This window comes from Pieris brassicae, chromosome 6 (assembly GCF_905147105.1).
Source record: "Pieris brassicae chromosome 6, ilPieBrab1.1, whole genome shotgun sequence".
NCBI lineage: Eukaryota > Metazoa > Arthropoda > Insecta > Lepidoptera > Pieridae > Pieris > Pieris brassicae.
In genome coordinates this window covers 20,672,602-20,694,787 of record NC_059670.1, presented here as the reverse complement: position 1 = coordinate 20,694,787, position 22,186 = coordinate 20,672,602, and the positions used below count along the sequence as shown (strand labels likewise).

The 22,186-nt window shown below is 36.4% G+C and overlaps 2 long non-coding RNA genes across 5 annotated transcripts; one reads left to right on the top strand and one right to left on the bottom strand.

Annotated features, from left to right (window-relative positions):
• Positions 1-4,707: 4,707 nt before the first annotated feature.
• Positions 4,708-7,616, bottom strand: LOC123711310. Of its 4 annotated transcripts, none has more exons than XR_006753935.1 (6): positions 7,495-7,616; positions 7,157-7,385; positions 6,810-6,948; positions 6,118-6,161; positions 5,490-5,672; positions 4,708-5,053 (listed from the first exon to the last, which is right to left on the bottom strand). It is a non-coding gene; the product is annotated as an uncharacterized LOC123711310 (long non-coding RNA). The 4 variants fall into 4 exon arrangements; XR_006753936.1 differs by having other exon boundaries at positions 7,538-7,607; XR_006753934.1 differs by having other exon boundaries at positions 7,157-7,599.
• A 170-nt stretch (positions 7,617-7,786) lies between these two features.
• On the top strand, positions 7,787-9,442 carry LOC123711309. The gene is made up of 3 exons (XR_006753933.1): positions 7,787-8,137; positions 8,525-8,661; positions 8,811-9,442. It is a non-coding gene; the product is annotated as an uncharacterized LOC123711309 (long non-coding RNA).
• Positions 9,443-22,186: the final 12,744 nt, after the last annotated feature.

Genomic DNA, 22,186 nt, shown 5'->3' with positions numbered 1-22,186 from the left:
ACTAAATCATGGGAGTTACACTCCGAGAGCATAGCCAGACGCAGGCACTCTCTTCTACATACAGTTATTCGTTTCATAACGATTAACTAAATCATGGGAGTTACACTCCGAGAGCATAGCCAGACGCAGGCACTCTCTTCAACATACAGTTATTCGTTTCATAACGATTAACTAAATCATGGGAGTTACACCCCGAGAGCATAGCCAGACGCAGGCACTCTCTTCTTCATACAGTTATTCGTTTCATAACGATTAACTAAATCATGGGAGTTACACCCCGAGAGCATAGCCAGACGCAGGCACTCTCTTCTACATACAGTTATTCGTTTCATAACGATTAACTAAATCATGGGAGTTACACTCCGAGAGCATAGCCAGACGCAGGCACTCTCTTCAACATACAGTTATTCGTTTCATAACGATTAACTAAATCATGGGAGTTACACTCCGAGAGCATAGCCAGACGCAGGCACTCTCTTCTACATACAGTTATTCGTTTCATAACGATTAACTAAATCATGGGAGTTACACTCCGAGAGCATAGCCAGACGCAGGCACTCTCTTCAACATACAGTTATTCGTTTCATAACGATTAACTAAATCATGGGAGTTACACTCCGAGAGCATAGCCAGACGCAGGCACTCTCTTCAACATACAGTTATTCGTTTCATAACGATTAACTAAATCATGGGAGTTACACTCCGAGAGCATAGCCAGACGCACGCACTCTCTTCTACATACAGTTATTCGTTTCATAACGATTAACTAAATCATGGGAGTTACACTCCGAGAGCATACATAGCCAGCCGCAGGCACTCTCTTCTACATACAGTTATTCGTTTCATAACGATTAACTAAATCATGGGAGTTACACTCCGAGAGCATAGCCAGACGCAGGCACTCTCTTCAACATACAGTTATTCGTTTCATAACGATTAACTAAATCATGGGAGTTACACTCCGAGAGCATAGCCAGACGCAGGCACTCTCTTCAACATACAGTTATTCGTTTCATAACGATTAACTAAATCATGGGAGTTACACTCCGAGAGCATAGCCAGACGCACGCACTCTCTTCTACATACAGTTATTCGTTTCATAACGATTAACTAAATCATGGGAGTTACACTCCGAGAGCATACATAGCCAGACGCAGGCACTCTCTTCTACATACAGTTATTCGTTTCATAACGATTAACTAAATCATGGGAGTTACACTCCGAGAGCATAGCCAGACGCAGGCACTCTCTTCTACATACAGTTATTCGTTTCATAACGATTAACTAAATCATGGGAGTTACACTCCGAGAGCATAGCCAGACGCAGGCACTCTCTTCAACATACAGTTATTCGTTTCATAACGATTAACTAAATCATGGGAGTTACACTCCGAGAGCATAGCCAGACGCAGGCACTCTCTTCTACATACAGTTATTCGTTTCATAACGATTAACTAAATCATGGGAGTTACACTCCGAGAGCATAGCCAGACGCAGGCACTCTCTTCTACATACAGTTATTCGTTTCATAACGATTAACTAAATCATGGGAGTTACACTCCGAGAGCATAGCCAGACGCAGGCACTCTCTTCAACATACAGTTATTCGTTTCATAACGATTAACTAAATCATGGGAGTTACACTCCGAGAGCATAGCCAGACGCAGGCACTCTCTTCAACATACAGTTATTCGTTTCATAACGATTAACTAAATCATGGGAGTTACACTCCGAGAGCATAGCCAGACGCAGGCACTCTCTTCTACATACAGTTATTCGTTTCATAACGATTAACTAAATCATGGGAGTTACACTCCGAGAGCATAGCCAGACGCAGGCACTCTCTTCAACATACAGTTATTCGTTTCATAACGATTAACTAAATCATGGGAGTTACACTCCGAGAGCATAGCCAGACGCAGGCACTCTCTTCAACATACAGTTATTCGTTTCATAACGATTAACTAAATCATGGGAGTTACACTCCGAGAGCTTAGCCAGACGCAGGCACTCTCTTCAACATACAGTTATTCGTTTCATAACGATTAACTAAATCATGGGAGTTACACTCCGAGAGCATAGCCAGACGCAGGCACTCTCTTCAACATACAGTTATTCGTTTCATAACGATTAACTAAATCATGGGAGTTACACTCCGAGAGCATAGCCAGACGCAGGCACTCTTTTCTACATACAGTTATTCGTTTCATAACGATTAACTAAATCATGGGAGTTACACTCCGAGAGCATAGCCAGACGCAGGCACTCTCTTCAACATACAGTTATTCGTTTCATAACGATTAACTAAATCATGGGAGTTACACTCCGAGAGCATAGCCAGACGCAGGCACTCTCTTCAACATACAGTTATTCGTTTCATAACGATTAACTAAATCATGGGAGTTACACTCCGAGAGCATACATAGCCAGACGTAGGCACTCTCTTCTACATACAGTTATTCGTTTCATAACGATTAACTAAATCATGGGAGTTACACTCCGAGAGCATAGCCAGACGCAGGCACTCTCTTCAACATACAGTTATTCGTTTCATAACGATTAACTAAATCATGGGAGTTACACTCCGAGAGCATAGCCAGACGCAGGCACTCTCTTCTACATACAGTTATTCGTTTCATAACGATTAACTAAATCATGGGAGTTACACTCCGAGAGCATAGCCAGACGCAGGCACTCTCTTCTACATACAGTTATTCGTTTCATAACGATTAACTAAATCATGGGAGTTACACTCCGAGAGCATAGCCAGACGCAGGCACTCTCTTCAACATACAGTTATTCGTTTCATAACGATTAACTAAATCATGGGAGTTACACTCCGAGAGCATAGCCAGACGCAGGCACTCTCTTCAACATACAGTTATTCGTTTCATAACGATTAACTAAATCATGGGAGTTACACTCCGAGAGCATAGCCAGACGCAGGCACTCTCTTCAACATACAGTTATTCGTTTCATAACGATTAACTAAATCATGGGAGTTACACTCCGAGAGCATAGCCAGACGCAGGCACTCTCTTCAACATACAGTTATTCGTTTCATAACGATTAACTAAATCATGGGAGTTACACTCCGAGAGCATAGCCAGACGCAGGCACTCTCTTCTACATACAGTTATTCGTTTCATAACGATTAACTAAATCATGGGAGTTACACTCCGAGAGCATAGCCAGACGCAGGCACTCTCTTCAACATACAGTTATTCGTTTCATAACGATTAACTAAATCATGGGAGTTACACTCCGAGAGCATAGCCAGACGCAGGCACTCTTTTCTACATACAGTTATTCGTTTCATAACGATTAACTAAATCATGGGAGTTACACTCCGAGAGCATAGCCAGACGCAGGCACTCTCTTCAACATACAGTTATTCGTTTCATAACGATTAACTAAATCATGGGAGTTACACTCCGAGAGCATAGCCAGACGCAGGCACTCTCTTCAACATACAGTTATTCGTTTCATAACGATTAACTAAATCATGGGAGTTACACTCCGAGAGCATACATAGCCAGACGTAGGCACTCTCTTCTACATACAGTTATTCGTTTCATAACGATTAACTAAATCATGGGAGTTACACTCCGAGAGCATAGCCAGACGCAGGCACTCTCTTCAACATACAGTTATTCGTTTCATAACGATTAACTAAATCATGGGAGTTACACTCCGAGAGCATAGCCAGACGCAGGCACTCTCTTCTACATACAGTTATTCGTTTCATAACGATTAACTAAATCATGGGAGTTACACTCCGAGAGCATAGCCAGACGCAGGCACTCTCTTCTACATACAGTTATTCGTTTCATAACGATTAACTAAATCATGGGAGTTACACTCCGAGAGCATAGCCAGACGCAGGCACTCTCTTCAACATACAGTTATTCGTTTCATAACGATTAACTAAATCATGGGAGTTACACTCCGAGAGCATAGCCAGACGCAGGCACTCTCTTCAACATACAGTTATTCGTTTCATAACGATTAACTAAATCATGGGAGTTACACTCCGAGAGCATAGCCAGACGCAGGCACTCTCTTCAACATACAGTTATTCGTTTCATAACGATTAACTAAATCATGGGAGTTACACTCCGAGAGCATAGCCAGACGCAGGCACTCTCTTCTACATACAGTTATTCGTTTCATAACGATTAACTAAATCATGGGAGTTACACTCCGAGAGCATAGCCAGACGCAGGCACTCTCTTCTACATACAGTTATTCGTTTCATAACGATTAACTAAATCATGGGAGTTACACTCCGAGAGCATAGCCAGACGCAGGCACTCTCTTCAACATACAGTTATTCGTTTCATAACGATTAACTAAATCATGGGAGTTACACTCCGAGAGCATAGCCAGACGCAGGCACTCTCTTCTACATACAGTTATTCGTTTCATAACGATTAACTAAATCATGGGAGTTACACTCCGAGAGCATAGCCAGACGCAGGCACTCTCTTCAACATACAGTTATTCGTTTCATAACGATTAACTAAATCATGGGAGTTACACTCCGAGAGCATAGCCAGACGCAGGCACTCTCTTCTACATACAGTTATTCGTTTCATAACGATTAACTAAATCATGGGAGTTACACTCCGAGAGCATAGCCAGACGCAGGCACTCTCTTCTACATACAGTTATTCGTTTCATAACGATTAACTAAATCATGGGAGTTACACCCCGAGAGCATAGCCAGACGTAGGCGTAGCTGAGTCGGCGATGCCACTTAATTTCCCTGGGAGGTTGGAGGTTCCACCTGGCTGTTACAGGGATATTCAGTTGCGCAGCTAGGTTTAGTGTCTTCGAAGAATAATAATTTCAGCGTATTAAAAACGCTGCTACTAATTGCCTAAGCTAGTTTTTAATTGGACCGACGTGGGGTTTGGATCACATCCACAATTACAGATGTCAAGTATTATTATAATAAGTGTTTATACCTCTTTCCTGTCGGTCGAATCTCCGTTCAGTCGAAAAGCTTGTCCAGCGACAGTTGTTCCAGGGGCGTCTTGTCATCATTCATCTGAAGGTAAAATAAATTATATAATTACTAGCTGCCATAGAATGTGGTTTTAGATTTGAATTTGATTTACACTTCGGTCTAAGTAACACGTGGTTGGCTAACACCAAAAATTAAAAAAGTTCATACTTTAGCCTCAATAACACGTGGTAATCATGATATTGAATTGTAGCTTATATGACACGTTTGTCGGTTTACCATAGCAGTGCCATCTATTGATCACTTACTCAATTCAGTCGAATAATTGTGACTGTCAATTAATTATAGACAAATAATTTGCAATAAAATAAAATTGCGACTATAATTAAAGATCTAAGCTACCCTATCTCTTAAGTTGGACCAGACCGCTCACGGTGTGCCAATTTAATTTAAAATCGGTTAAGTAGTTTAGGAGGCCATCGCGGACGGAAGTACTTTTCAATAAAATTTTGAAACTTACTTTGGCAAATATTCCAACTGCAACCGAATGGCTTAAAATTTGATCTGCTAGGCGCTCTTTGATTTTCTGTTTGCCATTCTGTACTGGTTGTAAGTGGTGCTGGGTTAAAGCTGGAGCAAACACGGTTGGGATTCTCGCGATCTTTATTATAAAACTCCTCTATGTGGCTCCACTTTACTGTACCTGCAATGGAAGGTTATGATCTTATTCTCAAAACAATTTTAACCAATCACAGGTCAAGCGGCAATAAGAAAATAAATATGGTACAGCAGAGGTACATCAATTATTAGTTATTTTAATTAGGCAATAAGGCAATACTAACAACTACTTGATGCAGGGAAATAATTGCCAAAGGCCACTAGCGGATAAATAAGTCAATGGATGGTCATGGTTCAATGGATAAATAAGTCATAAAAAAGTTTTAATATCTTTCCGCTGTTCAATTAATTAAATTATTATACCAACCTATGTTTAGTTTTCTGTTTATTTGTATATCTAGTGTAAATTGGAAATACCGTTTAAAAAAAAATTAAATCTTTAAACATGCACTCAAGCAAACAAGCCAATGTAAATTTGTAAAAATTAATATTCAACCACATTTTGTATAATATTCTAAAGAAGTGGTTACCTCCTCGACAAGAGCTGCTGACTTGTCTGCTGTGTCACAATCTCCTGAGAAGTAAAATGCTATTGGCTGTTTCCAGCATTTTCGAACACCGATAACCATGAAAGTTCGACTATGGTTTGCTAGCACAGTAGTACGGCCTTAGCATTGAGTTTTACGTTATATGTCAGATTTTTTCTTATTGACATTTCATCAAAAGCCATTTTACATAAATTATCATTGACATCTTGGTCTTTTGTGATTTCTTTTACTGTCTGTATTACTGGGCTGTTGATTCCACATACCATTGGAATTTTGTTCAATAATGCCTTGAGAGAGCTGACAAAATAACCTAGTATTGTCTTTGGTTAACATAGCTTTTACACATTGAAAGAAACCAATTTTTTATACCGGATTAAAACTATTTGTATTATTATAAACTTATAATTATGTATAATAATCCAGTTAAAAAAATATTTTCTTTCAAAATAACCTAATCAATAATATAAAACAAAAGTTTGATTTCTTATAGATGCTCAAGACGTTCACTTTATCATCCAGTGTCCATCTCATTCCAGTTAATTTTCTTATAAAGTTTTTCAGTTGGCTTTGTAATAGTAAAGAAAATGAATTATTTAATGTGCTTTTTAATATTTCATTGCTAGGTTCGTTTGATGTTAGTACACTTAATATAGATCTTTTGGAGTTTTTATCACCTTGAAACTTTTTTCAGAGCCTCACTATTTCAGATAGATTTTTTCTGCATCTCTTAGACAGCGTTTGCTTTTGAGGTGTAAGTTCACTGAACTTTTTCACGTCCAAGTCCTACAAAATACCTTTGCTAGTTGATGGTTCCTGGAAAATATACAAAAATAATTGAATAAAAAATTCGAAAAAGATAACAAATCCAATAAGTGGATGGAGAAAATAGAAAACTTTTAATCATCCATATATCACCTAGATGTGTGTCAGAAATGTACTGCCTACCTACCTCTATGTAAAAAAGCATGACTATAAAAATTTGTCTATTTGACTTAGGTAGAATATGAATGTAAATACTCACTTGGATGTCATAACTTGCTCTATATGGACTACAATGTTTGTTTTTTAATTGGTCTATATCCTCCTCTATTCACTCTTAATCTAACTTGTTAAGTCTTTTCCTATCGCTGCTGGTAAATGAAGATTCATTCAAATGATTTTCACATAGTATCCTATGCTGGGCAGTTTTTAATGATTCAATGGATGTCCCATCACCATTAGGAAAACAAAATTTAGCCCAAACTTTAACACTAAAAATAAAGTTTTCATTAGACATAGTTAATAGTGAAGCTGTTTTGGATAATCTTTCCAATATGGACCGTCGATTTAAATGCCCATTTTTTTGTAGATAGTACTCACTAAAAGAAAGAGTTTTGCAAAGATTTAGGTTGCGCAAACTTACGGTTCATGAGATACATTTATTAAAACTTTTCACACAAATTGGTAAGTAACAACACGCAATTACAAAATATATTTGACAAATAATTGATGTCAAACGTCAATCACTTAGTGTAGGGTTCCGAAAATTTTCAAAGTATCGATACTACTCTGGTATCGACATTAAACTTTCTAATATGGATCATCGGTTTAAATGCCCATATTTGTTTTGTAGATAGTACAAAAGTTATTGAAAATATTGATACTACTCGGGTATCGATACTTTTTGGTGATCACTAAATTTGTTTTTAAGCCATTCATTTTGTTTAATGGCGTCCAGTCATCGTTTGTCACCCTTGCAGTAGAAATCGTTTTACGTACTCCTATAAACTTACAACGTTTGACTACCATGGCGTCTCCGAAGCCCATTGTTTGAAGAGTTAAGTGAAGTGCAAGTGTTGGACTCAAATTAGCCGCTTGTCACGGCCTCCTCTTCTGCGCCGATCCTTGACGAACCGGTTGCTGGTCCTAGTGGGCTGACTAGTCCTGGCGAGGAATTTGCTGCGATGCCCAGACTTACTAGGTCATCTGGCAGAAGGCTTAATCCTTACTCGGATGAGTTAAAGTAAGTTTTGATTTATGTTATTTCAGGTCAGGTTATAAAATAATAAATCATTAGTAAAAAAAAAAAAATTGCTTACTGGAATTTTGAAAAAGTTGGATTGCATAAGGTCTGTTGTGGATTTTAAAATGAAATTTATAGCTGAAAATATTTTTTTCATTGTTTGTAACTTTCTGTATTATCTAATTCTGTATTATCCTGTACTTTTTTAATATCAAAAAAGTACCCAAAACCGAATCAGAGCACCCCACTATCCACATGGTCTTGTCTGCCCTACCCCTAGAGTATATATAAAAGCTCCGAAGTAGCCGTCAACCCCCTCCCCGCCCCTCTAAAACCTCAAATATCGACGGTCCATATTGGAAAGATTAACCGATCTACTTACTTCAGAGGCCCATTCTCGGACGGAAGAGGGAACCTATGCAAGGATAAGGAAGAATCTTCTTTTGATGGTATACCGCATTTTGAGTATTTTCCCTACCATGTTTTGGCAAAGTACAACACAAAATCGTCAATATGACTTACCTGTAAGTGAAGTTTTATTATACATTGAGCTTTGAGACTTTAATACTACCCTCAGTTTTCATTTGATTGAAATTGTAACTACACGTGTGTAAATCCAGTTGTAATGTATCCTCGAACGAAGGCGTACATAACCAAAAGCGTCGCGTAACAGGTAACGCACGGCCGCCGCCCTAACGACCACTTGTCGCTGGATGAGACAATGAACTGCTGCAGGTATCGGGAGAAGATCCATCAAAGTCTAATACTCCAGGTGAAGACATACAGTTTGATCTTGCAGTAAGCTTACACTTTACAACTTTTATCTAAGTATTCTAATCAATGCACCCAATTTGAACCCAGAGGAAAAGACCGCAATCTCAAACAGGATTAATATAGGACGCAGGTTTCAAATGAAACCAAATGCTACAGCTACTTCTTGTTTAGCAGAGGCCACTCACAGTGTTCTTGTCTGCGGAAACAAGAAATATGTACCTATTAAAATTACTTATGGATACGGATTCCAATGTGACACACAATACCAAGACTCAGTCACACGACACAACTTTATTCTATATAGCCTTAAAAGATCTAAAAGAACAACTTCAAGGAACATAGGTATACAAGTACCTATTCAGTAAGCGATTAGTTGACTACAAGCTCGCATCAAAATCAGAAAAGGACAAAGAAGGTCAAAAAGAATTTAATCATAGGCAAAAGGGGAATCCAGGATGAAGGAGCTTGCTCACAGCCTACTATAGGCAGTCGCGTCCAGCGCCGCGCGCGCCACCTCGCGCTCACTGGTAGTTTATCAAAAAAGTGGATAAAAGGTTATAAAATACCTTTTTCTTGGTCAGCGATGTTCCTAAAAGTAAACTATATTCAGAGACTGAACAAAGCAAATTCGAACAATCTATAAATTACAACAAAAACACTCCCGCACAAGGCGTTAACCGACAGATAACCGTTTGGCACCGTTAGGTGGCTATCTGAGGGCCGCAGGTAAACCCGCGTTCATAAATTGAAGCGAAGCGACCAATGAGAGGGCGGCAGGCAGCAAGGCAGCGATCGGACTGACCAATGAGAGGGCAGCAGGCAGCAAGGCAGCGGTCGGACAGCGCGTGCGCACTGGCAAGCGGCGATGACTCACACGGAGCGAGCGAGATGGCACTACAGCACTGATGACTCACACGGAGAGAGCACTGGAGCAGACATCCGCACGGGTCGGCGGTCGGAAGCGAAAGTGGCCCCTGCGCATGTGTCACAACCTCTTTTATAATCACAACTCCCTCCTCCGACTCGACCATCCCACTTCGGGAAAATGGTCGAGTCAATTCGTAACAACTCGTAAACAACCGAACGAGTCAAATGAGTAACTATTGCACATGCGCACTTGTAGCAAGATTCTTAAGAATATGTTTCATAAAAATGTTTAGAATTTAGAATAATTAAATTAATATTAGAAGCTAACACAAGAAATATTAAGTTTATGTCCTCCAGCTACACTGAATGTTTACAAAATATTCAGGACGCTAGAACACTTCTTGAAGCTAAAGGATTTATTGTAAATACTGAAAAGAGTAATGAAATTCTTGTAAATTCTTGGGTATATAATAAAATGTAGAACTTAAATCTGTTAATATGATAATAATAAACAAATTTTTCAAAATCTCGCACAATTAGATGGCTTACGTGCCTACCTCTGCCTGTCCAGCAGCAGAATATGGCTGGTTTTACACGAAGGGTCTAGAGAGTAAATATTTTAACCATCGATAGTTTTACCGGACTTACAATGGTATGTCATAGTAGATGAGACAAATTACTTCAATCCAGGCCTGCGTTGCGACCTGAAGAGAATATAGTAAATTCTCATGATAATGTTAACATTGACAACATTTCAAAGTCAATAAAGTCTCAAAAAACTGACAGATATAAATCAGATACCTGTAAATCTGATGATTATGAAGTTCCTCAGAAAATTCGCAAAACTAACCATGACATCGTCGAATTTGAACAACCAAATGCACATTCTGATGATCTTTCAGTGGTCGTAAATAATGAGGACACAACCAGTTGTATTGAACCACGTAGGAGTGATAGGCTTAAAGTCGTCCCCCTATTTCTTATAAAGAAATCGATGATAACCTTATGTGTGCTAGTTCAATTTTGTGTAAAATACCAAATTCGTTTCAAGAGATTAAAACACGAGACGATAGAGTTCATTGGGAAGGTGCAATTAAATTCTCTATTTTTAAATAAAACATGGACTTTAGTACCACGGCCAGATAACAAAAATATTATAGATTGCAAATGGATGTTTAATATAAAAAATGATGAATTCGGAAAGCCTTTACGCTATAAAGCTCGACTCGTTGCTAGGGCTTTTAGCCAGGAATATCTCATAGACTATAATGAGACTTTTGCACCTGTTGCAAGAATAGCTAGTTTTAGATTTATTATTGCTTTTGCTAATCAATATAATTTACTTGTACATCACATGGACGTAAAAACTGCATTTCTAAATGGGGTACTACAGGAAGAAATATATATGAAAGTTCCAGAAAAAAGTTCCAGTCTTGCAAAAATGGTTATGTGTGTAAATTAAATAAAGCATTATATGGGCTAAAGCAAGCCGCTAGATACTGGTTTGAAATTTTTGAACAGTCTCTTAGGCGGGAGGGTTTTCAGAATTCATCAGTAGATAGATGTATTTATATACTAAATAAAGGAGATATACAGAAAAATATATATGTGGTACTTTATGTTGATGATTTGGTAATAGTGAGTGCTAATGTAAATACAATAAACAGTTTTAAAATATATTTAATGAGTAAATTTAAAATGACAGATTTACATGAAATTAAATTATTTCTTGGAATTAAAATAACTCGTTGCGATGATATGATAATGTTAGATCAAAGTGCTTATATTAAAACAGTTTTAAATAAATTTTGCATGCAGGATTGCAACAAAAACCTGCAACTACTCCTATGGATAGTAAACTCAATTATGAAGCACTAAACTCAGAAAAAATTACACTGCTCCATGTCGCAATTTAATTGGTTGTCTAATGTATATAATGCTATGTACTCGACCTGACTTAAGCACTAGCGTTAATATATTAAGTAGGTACACAAATTAAAATAATAAAGAATTGTGGCAATGCCTCAAAAAAGTGCTTAGATATTTAAAAGGCACAACTGATTTTAAATTATGTTATAAAAGGTGTGAATATAATAACATCTTAACTGGGTATGTGGACTCCGATTGGGGAGGTAATGATGTAAAGAGTACAACCGGGTATATATTTAAATTGTTTGAACATTGTTCAATAACCTGGACAACAAAGAAACAATAGTCAGTAGCAGCCTCCTCCACAGCGGCTGAGTATATGGCCTTATATGAAGCCTTTATGGCTTAAATCTTTGGTAAGGAGTATTCATATTGATATATCCACTCCTATTGTAATATATGAAGACAATTAACTGACAGACAGACATTTTTCTAGGGAACAAATAGAGAAAAATGTAATAAAGCTAAAATACATTCCCACAGGTCAACAACCTGCAGATGCGTTAACAAAACCATTACCAGCGGTTACGTTTCATGAAATGAGGAGAAACATGGGTTTACAATTATAATATTTAATGAGTTGGCTATTATTTGTTATTAATTTAATTATTCTGTTATATTCATTGTGTTCTGATAATTATATGTAATGTATATAATGTATCGAATTTAAGATGATGAAATGATCTGATAAGGTTTTTCTGGGTTTTCCCTTATCCGAGCAACAAATGTTGGATCATTATTTTTGTATTTTCCCAGACTCGCTTGGAAGTTATATAGTTCTGTTTAGGCATTTGATTTGTACAAGAATTAATTTTTGAGGGGGCATGTTGATTTATTTGAGTAATATTGCAAAAATTAATCATTGTATTGACTTTTTCCTGTCATTTGAATGAGCGATCGAGCCGCCATCTTGTCGAGGCGCCAAATTGTCTTTACCTCACTCTGCTCCAGGTCATTTCTGTTTCATTCCAATGTGTATCGTGGTAGGAAGCAGACATATCACTTCCAAGTTAAACAGTAAATATATTTCTTTATTACGGATACTGTGTGTATAATTATCGTGCCCTAACAAGAATTACAACAGTTCTTAACTGATACCGCCGTTACTGCACACTCGCAATGTTCGCGAGTGTGTTGCAGGCCTTTTAAGAATTTTTAAACTTAAAAATTGTAATTTATAGTAAACTGAAATATTAAAAAGATTATTACTTATTACTGTTTTTCTTGGAACAGGTGGTAAACGAACAGATTGTCCGTGGACAATCTTAATGTCAAGTTCGCGAGTGCGTTGCCGGCCTATTAAGAATTTGTATGACTTATTTGAAGATAAATATTATAAATAGCAAAATATAGATGTACCTACTACTAGCGACATCTTGTACCAGAATGTCATCACATGTTGTCTATGAGATTCTTTACTTTTGTATTTAGAAAATAAAGTTCAGTTCTTTTCCGTTACTCGCTCAGTCACGTTGTTTTATTACAGGTTATGGGCCCAGGCCGCTCCTGGCTCATAAAAAGTACTTAGTTCTCGCGACAGTATAATTTTTGATTATCAGGACATTATCGATAATAATAATTCGTGGCAGAATAGGACTAAGTGTGTTGAGTTGTGCAGATTTATTGTGTCGCGTCAGGCATCAGTAATGGCGTCCAGTTCGAACTATCACATTAGTGTGCCGAAACTGCAAGGGCGTGAAAATTACAGTGAATGGTGTTTCGCAGCAGAAAATTTCCTTGTCTTAGAGGGAATGGTTGGGTGTATCAAACCTGAGCCCAACGTTGCTCCAGCAGCTGCAGACGATGCGAGAACAAAAGCGAAGTTGATTCTAACAATTGACCCGGCTCTTTATGTTCATATAAAGAATGTAGCAACATCGAAAGAATTGTGGGATAAATTGAAGATGTTATTCGATGACTCGGGATTTACAAGAAAAATAAGTCTTCTGAGGAATTTAATTTCTATTCGATTAGAAAATTGCACTTCGATGACGTCATATGTAACACAAATTGTTGAAGCTGGTCAGAAATTACAAGGTACGGGTTTTGGCATAAGTGATGAGTGGATCGGATCTATCATGTTGGCTGGATTATCTGAAAAATATATGCCCATGATAATGGCAATCGAGCATTCGGGCATGATAATCACAACCGACGCCATTAAAGGGAAATTGATGGACATTGAACCGGAAGACAGTGATGCCAACAATGCGTTTGCTTGTTTCCGCAAGAATCAAAAATCAAAGAGTGTAAAGAGTACACAGTCTATGTACAAGAAAGATGGTGAGAATGGGCTTAAAGGTCTCGTTACCAGGCCATAGAATTATTAAAAAAAAAAAAAAAAATGGTGAGAATGAACGAATGTCGACATCTGTCAAAGAAAAACAACACGTCAAATGTTATAATTGTAAACAACATGGCCACTACCGTAATCAATGCACTTATAAAGATAAATCTTATAAGAATTCTGAAAATAAATCGTCAAAAACAAGTAATGCATTCAGTGCCGTGTTTTTTAGCAGAATATTTGACAAGAGTGACTGGTATGTCGACTCTGGGTCAAGTTCGCATTTGACAAGCAATAAAGATTGGATGGTCGACGAATGTTATTCTGGGTTCACCAAGGAAATCATGGTTGCTAACCAGAATAAAATCCCAGTGTTGTGTTGTGGAAAAGTAAACATAACAACATCAACTGAAGGATGTGACTTTAACATAACTGTTGAAAAAGTGTTGTGTGTGCCCAAATTATCTACCAACTTATTGTCAGTAAGCCAACTGATATGGCAGGGTAACAAGGTGTATTTTACAAGCGATGGATGCGAGATATTTAATAAACAGGACACTCTAGTAGCGACTGCATCACTTATAAATGGAGTTTATAAACTAAATACTTCATCTTGTTTGGTGGCAGCAACAGCAGTCTCCAGAAGTTTGGCATCGTAGATTGGGACATGTCAACAGTGATAACATGAATAAAATGCAGGATGCTGTGGAGGGGGTCAAATTAACTGAGAAGGCCGACATCAACAAGTCCAACTGTATAGTGTGCTGTGAAGGAAAGCAAAGTCGGTTGCCCTTCGATAATAAAGGGAACAGGAGTACTAAGCTATTGGAAATAGTACACAGTGATATATGTGGCCCAATGGAGAATGTATCGCTAGGAGGATCAAGGTACTTTCTCATTTTTGTTGATGATCACAGCAGCATGACATATGTTTATTTTTTAAAAGGTAAAAATGAGACTTTACAATATTTTAAAGAATATAAAGCAAGAGTTGAGAATTCAACGTCAAATAAAATAAAAATACTTGTAAAATAAAAAGTGATAATGGCACAGAGTTCTGTAACAGAGATTTTGATAATTATTTGAAGAAACTGGGTATAATTCATCAAAGAACCAATCCCTATACTCCTGAGCAAAACGGGCTTTGTGAATGTATGAATAGGACTCTGATCGAGAAAGCAAGATGCCTTTTATTTGATGCAAGATTAGGCAAGGAATTTTGGGCTGAAGCCTAATGGCTTCAGCACACAGAGACAATAGACACAGCAGTCTATTTACAAAATAGAATTGTAAAAGGTGGATTGAACCACTGTACACCGTACAAGTTGTGGACAGGAGGCAAACCCAACCTCAGTCATTTAAGGATTTTTGGTAGTACTGTCATGAGACATATACCCAAGGAGAGAAGACGTAAGTGGGACAAGAAATCAGAACAATGCATACTGGTTGGTTACCCTGAGGATGTCAAAGGGTATAGGTTATACAATCCTTCAACAAAGGCTATTATAACCAGTCGAGATGTTGTCTTCATAAATGAAAAGTTATCTCATCAAGAAAATATGATTGAAATGGAAGTGGTAGAAGACAAACCAGCAGAAAATAGTCCACATACATCTTCAGTGGGAGAGGTGTCAGACCATGATGGAGAGGATTCATTCATTTTAACGAATGACATGGATGAAACCTATGTACCAGAGGAGGAGTCCATGACATCTGAGGAAGAACAGCAACCAGAAACCACATCAAAGTCACAACGGGTGAGACAAAAACCAGAAAGGTTTGGATATATGTGCACAGAACAGTGTAATGAATATTTTAGTGATGAACTGACATTAGAAGAAGCACTAAGGGGACCAGAGAAGGAGCAATGGGAACAGGCAGTGAAAGAAGAGCTGAAAAGCTTTGAAGACAACAAAGCATGGGAAGTTGTTGATATTCCTGCAAGTGGCAATATAGTTAAGTGCAAGTGGGTTCTAAAAAAAAAGTGTCATAGTGAAAATAATGTCCGCTATCGAGCCAGACTTGTGGCTAAAGGGTGTAGTCAAAAATATGGTGTGGACTATAGTGAAACATTTTCTCCAGTAGTACGGCATACAACACTTAGGTTATTATTCGCATTATCAGTGCAGTTCAACTTAGAAGTAACACATCTTGATGTGAAAACTGCTTTCTTAAATGGAGATCTGTCTGAGACAATATATATGCAAAAGCCTTTAGGTTATGTCTGTCCAAATAATAAAGTTTTAAAATTGACCAAAGCTATATATGGTCTCAAACAGGCATCTCGTGCATGGCATAAGAAAGTGGATGGTTGCATGTTAGCTAATGGTTATATTAAGTCCCAAATAGTCATGTTTATATACAAAATTTGCTGGCAGCAGTAAAACCATCGTGACATTATATGTCGATGATTTCTTTGTATTCTCAATCTCAATATCATGTTGATGCAGACTGGTGCAGTGATGTTAATGATAGGAAATCATATTCAGGAATTTGTTATACTTTGTCTGGGTCTGTTATATCTTGGAGTTGTAGTAAGCAAAAATGTATTACACTTTCTAGTACCGAATCTGAATATGTATCCATATCAGAAGCCTGCAAAGAGGCAGTTTATTTGAGAAATTTACAATTTGAACTTACTAAAAGTATGTATAAGATCATTTTATATAATGATAGTATGAGCGCACAGAAATTGTTGTTAAACCCTGTATTCCATAATAAAACGAAGCATATTGATGTCAGATATCATTATTGTAGAGAATTAATTAATGAAAACATTATAAGTGTTAATTATCTATGTACATCAAATATGCCTGCAGATTTGTTTACAAAAAGTCTCGCTGCTGTAAAATATTATAAACATTTGAATACTTTAGGTATTGTTAAAGTGTAATTGTTTCTTTTGTTTATATAGTATCTATATTTTGAGTGGGAGTATTATAAATAGCAAAATATAGATGTACCTACTACTAGCGACATCTTGTACCAGAGTGTCATCAAATGTTGTCTATGAGATTCTTTACTTTTGTCTTTAGAAAATAAAGTTCAGTTCTTTTCCGGTACTCGCTCAGTCACGTTGTTTTATTACAATAAATACAAATAAGAATATTATTTATTAGTATTTCTTATAGAACAGGTGTTAGCGGGCAGGAACCTTTTCTGATGTTAACTGATACCCCCGTTAACGTACACGCTTAATGTCGAAGTATTCGCGAGTGTGTTGCCGGCCTTTTAAGAATTTTTATGACTTATGTATTGAAATTTTAAGAAAATTTAAATACAAACAAGATACCAATTACTGTTTTTTTTATGGAACAGGGGTAACGGACACGAGCCTTATATGTTTTTAACTGATACCGCCGTTAATGCACACTCTCAATGTTCGCGAGTGTGTTGCAGGCCTTTTAAGAATTTTTGAAATTAAAAATTGTAATTTATAGAAAACTGAAATATTAACAAGATTATTACTTATTACTGTTTTTCATGGAACAGGTAGTAAACGAACAGATTGTCCGTGGACAATCTCAATGTCAAATTCGCGAGTGCGTTGCCGGCCTATTAAGAATTTGTATGACTTATTTGAAGTTAAATACAAACAAGAATATTATTTATTAGTATTTCTTATAGAACAGGTGTTAACGGGCAGGAGCCTTATCTGATGTTAACTGATACCCCCGTTAACGTACACGCTTAATGTCGAAGTGTTCGCGAGTGTGTTGCCGGCCTTTTAAGAATTTTTATGACTTATGTATTGAAATTTTAACAAAATTTAAATACAAACAAGATACCAATTACTGTTTTTTTTTTGGAACAGGGGTAACGGACACGAGCCTTATATGTTTTTAACTGATGCCGCCGTTAATGCACACTCTCAATGTTCGCGAGTGTGTTGCAGGCCTTTTAAGAATTTTTGAAATTAAAAATTGTAATTTATAGAAAACTGAAATATTAACAAGATTATTACTTATTACTGTTTTTCATGGAACAGGTAGTAAACGAACAGATTGTCCGTGGATAATCTCAATGTCAAATTCGCGAGTGCGTTGCCGGCCTATTAAGAATTTGTATGACTTATTTGAAGTTAAATATAAACAAGAATATTATTTATTAGTATTTCTTATAGAACAGGGGTAGAACAGGTTTTAACGGGCAGGAGCCTTTTCTGATGTTAACTGATACCCCCGTTAACGTACACGCTTAATGTCGAAGTATTCGCGAGTGTGTTGCCGGCCTTTTAAGAATTTTTATGACTTATGTATTTAAATTTTAAGAAAATTTAAATACAAACAAGATTATTACCAATTACTGTTTTTTATGGAATAGGTGGTAAACGAACAGATTGTCCATGGACAATCTCAATGTCAGCTTTGCGAGTGCGTTGCCGGCCTATTAAGAATTTTTATGACTTTGTTGAAGTTAAATACAAACAAGAATATTATTTATAAGTATTTTTTATAGAACTCAATGTTCGCGAGTGTGTTGCCGGCCTTTTAAGAATTTTTGAAATTAAAATTTAATTTATAGAAAACTGAAATATTAACAAGTGTTAGCGGTAGTTGATTTAGTTCTTAGGGTAGGAAATTAAACACTTCAATGATGACCTAATTCACTATAATTTACTTCACTGATTTTACGTGAACTGTATAACTTCAAACTTGTACGAAGAAAAGGCCCGTGCGCATGTGTCACAACCTCTTTTATCATCACAACTCCCTCCTCCGACGCGACCATCCCACTTCGCGAAAATGGTCGAGTCAATTCGTAACAACTCGTAAACAACCGAACGAATCAAATGAGTAACTATTGCACATGCGCACTTGTAGCAAGATTCTTAAGAATATGTTTTATAAAAATGTTTAGAATTTAATTAAATTAATATTAGAAGCTAACAGTCGGCCTTTCCTGACAATGTTTGCGTCTCGCAAAAAAAAGAATGCTTTGTAACATACAACTCAAATTAGAAACGAAATTTTAACTTTAACTTTTGAATTACATCTATAACTACAGAGAGTTAAATTTAATCCATTGTGACGTTACTAATTATTTATGTTCATTTATTAAGGAATATATGAATTTGTCTCGGTAGACATCCCTACTCATCGGCAAAGAAGACACAGGGTGTAGGCCGAGAGAAAAAGCCGGCGTAAAAAACTCTCGGTACTCTTTTAAAATATCAAGTCATCAATTTTATCAATAATTTACAATAGTCTTACTAACTAAATCTATTGTGACCTCTTCACATTCACAATAGTCTTACATAACCAAATCTATTGTGACCTCTTCACATTCACAATAGTCTTACATAACCAAATCTATTGTGACCTCTTCATAGTCACAATAGTGTTACATAAACAAATCTATTGTGACCTCTTCACATTCACAATAGTCTTACATAACCAAATCTATTGTGACCTCTTCACATTCACAATAGTGTTACATAACCAAATCTCTTGTGACCTCTTTACATTCACAATAGTCTTATATAACCAAATCTATTGTGACCTCTTCACATTCACAATAGTGTTACATAACCAAATCTCTTGTGACCTCTTTACATTCACAATAGTCTTACATAACCAAATCTCTTGTGACCTCTTAATATTCACAATAGTTTTACATAACCAAATCTATTGTGACCTCTTCACATTCACAATAGTCTTACATAACCAAATCTATTGTGACCTCTTCACATTCACAATAGTTTTAAATAACAAAATCTGCTGTAACCTCTTCATATTCACAGCAGATTCACAATAAAGTTTACATAACTAAATCTATTGTGATCCCTTTATGATCCTTTATACAAAAGTGATTTTATCATGTAAAATTGATATTCTAGTCTCGTGTTCAAAACATAAATTTAACAAAAATATATATTAAAATCATAAAAAAAATCTTATCGTAAGCACAACAATTACTTGAAGCACTTTCATTTCTCACAAAATACCTAATTATATGAATAACACCAACTACTACTACAACCCTACTTGTTCTCAGTATTATGTTTCAACAACATATTTCAATTCACTCAAAACTTACTTATTATATTCAGCCATCGCTTTTATTAGGATACTATTACTTCTGGAGATGACGTAAATTTGACATTACTTTATCAAATAATTTGTCAAATATAAACTCATTGGTAACCGATCAAATTGATACAATAATTTCCTTACATTCAATTTCATTACAATATCTTATCAATTCTGTTGAACGATATTTTTATCATCAGACACAAATAAAAGTATTTCATATCCACTACTAAGACAAATAATAAAAAGAAAACTATTGTTAGTGTAAGTCAAGTATTGATTATGCACAGGGAATATATATATGTAGAAAAGTCATATGTAATTTTACTATAAACATACTAGTTTTAATATAAAAATTATAACAGTCTTAACAAGCAAGCTAAATTGTCGACATGAAATAACATCAAAGTTTTAGATTTGTTACTTAAATTGAGACTTTTTTCCGTTCCGATTCCGGTATATGCTGTGCCAAAACGCAATTTTGTTGTCATTTGTAATATAATAAACCCAAAGTGAATTACAGTCAAATACGACCCCCACAAAAAACAAGCCATGAACGACTAGGCTCTGCTGAATGTTAACATACTGCAGAGTCCAATTCATCTGAAGTAAATCAAGTTTGTTTATCAGCAGTGCCAACTTTAAGTGCTGGGAGCAATATGTATGTAAAATTAGACTTCGTTTACTAATTTCCCATTCATCACCTTTGCAACCCTTGCTCACTTAAAACCACAAATAGCATCAGCTTTCTAATAGTACCCTCTTGCAAGGTCCAGTGTAATGCAACACCCTTGACTGAAGTATTGTCCACTTATTAATTCGCGGTAGAGGGCAAAGTGCACAGCCTAAGACAGTAGGACAGTGCACAAATTACCAGGCCATCAGTTCTGGATTTTTTTTTTGGTTTTTGTTTTACCGTTCCCAGTTTGATCTTCTTTCAGGCCGTATTACGGGTAAAAACCTGTCGCTTAGCTCTATCTTAATTTCTGTACATGTTTTAAAACCAATCGCTAAACTTATTTGAAGAACCCAGCTACAAATAAGTATCTATATTTTCATTCCATTTCCTTATTAATGTTAATCTTTAATTGGATTTACAAATGAACGACTATTCAACGGTCAATAGTAATAGCGATTCCACTGTTATCATTATCACTTCATTCATATTGACGTTTTTCTACTTTATGGACGTGTAATAACAAGTTCTATTAACGGTTGCCAATAATGAAAATAACTCCTCTTAACTTTCAAAACCAGAAAAATCTTTGAGACACTTAAAATATTTTCATTTTCCTTTCGAGGTTCTAGACATCAACTTTGATCGGAATCTTTCTTCAAAGGAACGTTACATTTGACCAATCGATTTTAAGAAATATGTTGTATTGCCACGGATTTAAATTTGTAGCCTCTTCGTGAGATATACGTAAACAATAATTTAGACCGTACACCGATGCTATTTTGCGTGTATGAAAATAATCGTGATATGCGTATGTCGTATAATGTCGTAGAGTCGTAATTCTTTCACATTCTTTGACAAATTGTCATAATTTTGTCCGGATTGAATTCTGGGACCAAGATCATATTTTAAAACTTCTAACTTCAATCTGTTATATTGTTTACAATTTAATTTAAATAGAAAATCTTAACAATAAATATTAGTTTCCATCCACACTTGCCTAACGACACTAAATTCATATCTCGTATTCAAATTTCTCATCCACAAGACTTAAAAATCTTGATCGAAGTATACACTTACTACAGTCTAACCCATTGCAACAACTTAAGTAGATTATATATTAATAAATATCTAATGACAAACTACTTAACCAATTTCTTTTTGACACTGGAAGGAACTAACGTCTAAGATACAGGCTAGGCCTAATTCAAACGCTAGTGGTCATAGAAGCATATTGTGTAAGGTTAACCAAAATGAATATTGTAGCTCAACGTTTCGTTGCCTATTGTATGTTTACAACCTTTAAAATGTAAATACAAAATGTAATGTTTTTTTTTTGTCAAATAAAGTAATTGTAATATAAAAAAAATGAATCAGCCGTTTGCTGTATTTTCACGGCTTGCATTATTCATGCAATCGTCGTTCGCGTGCCTGACTATTGTGGCTAAATGCTGGGACTGCGTAGTCCTGTGATGGTAGTGCCG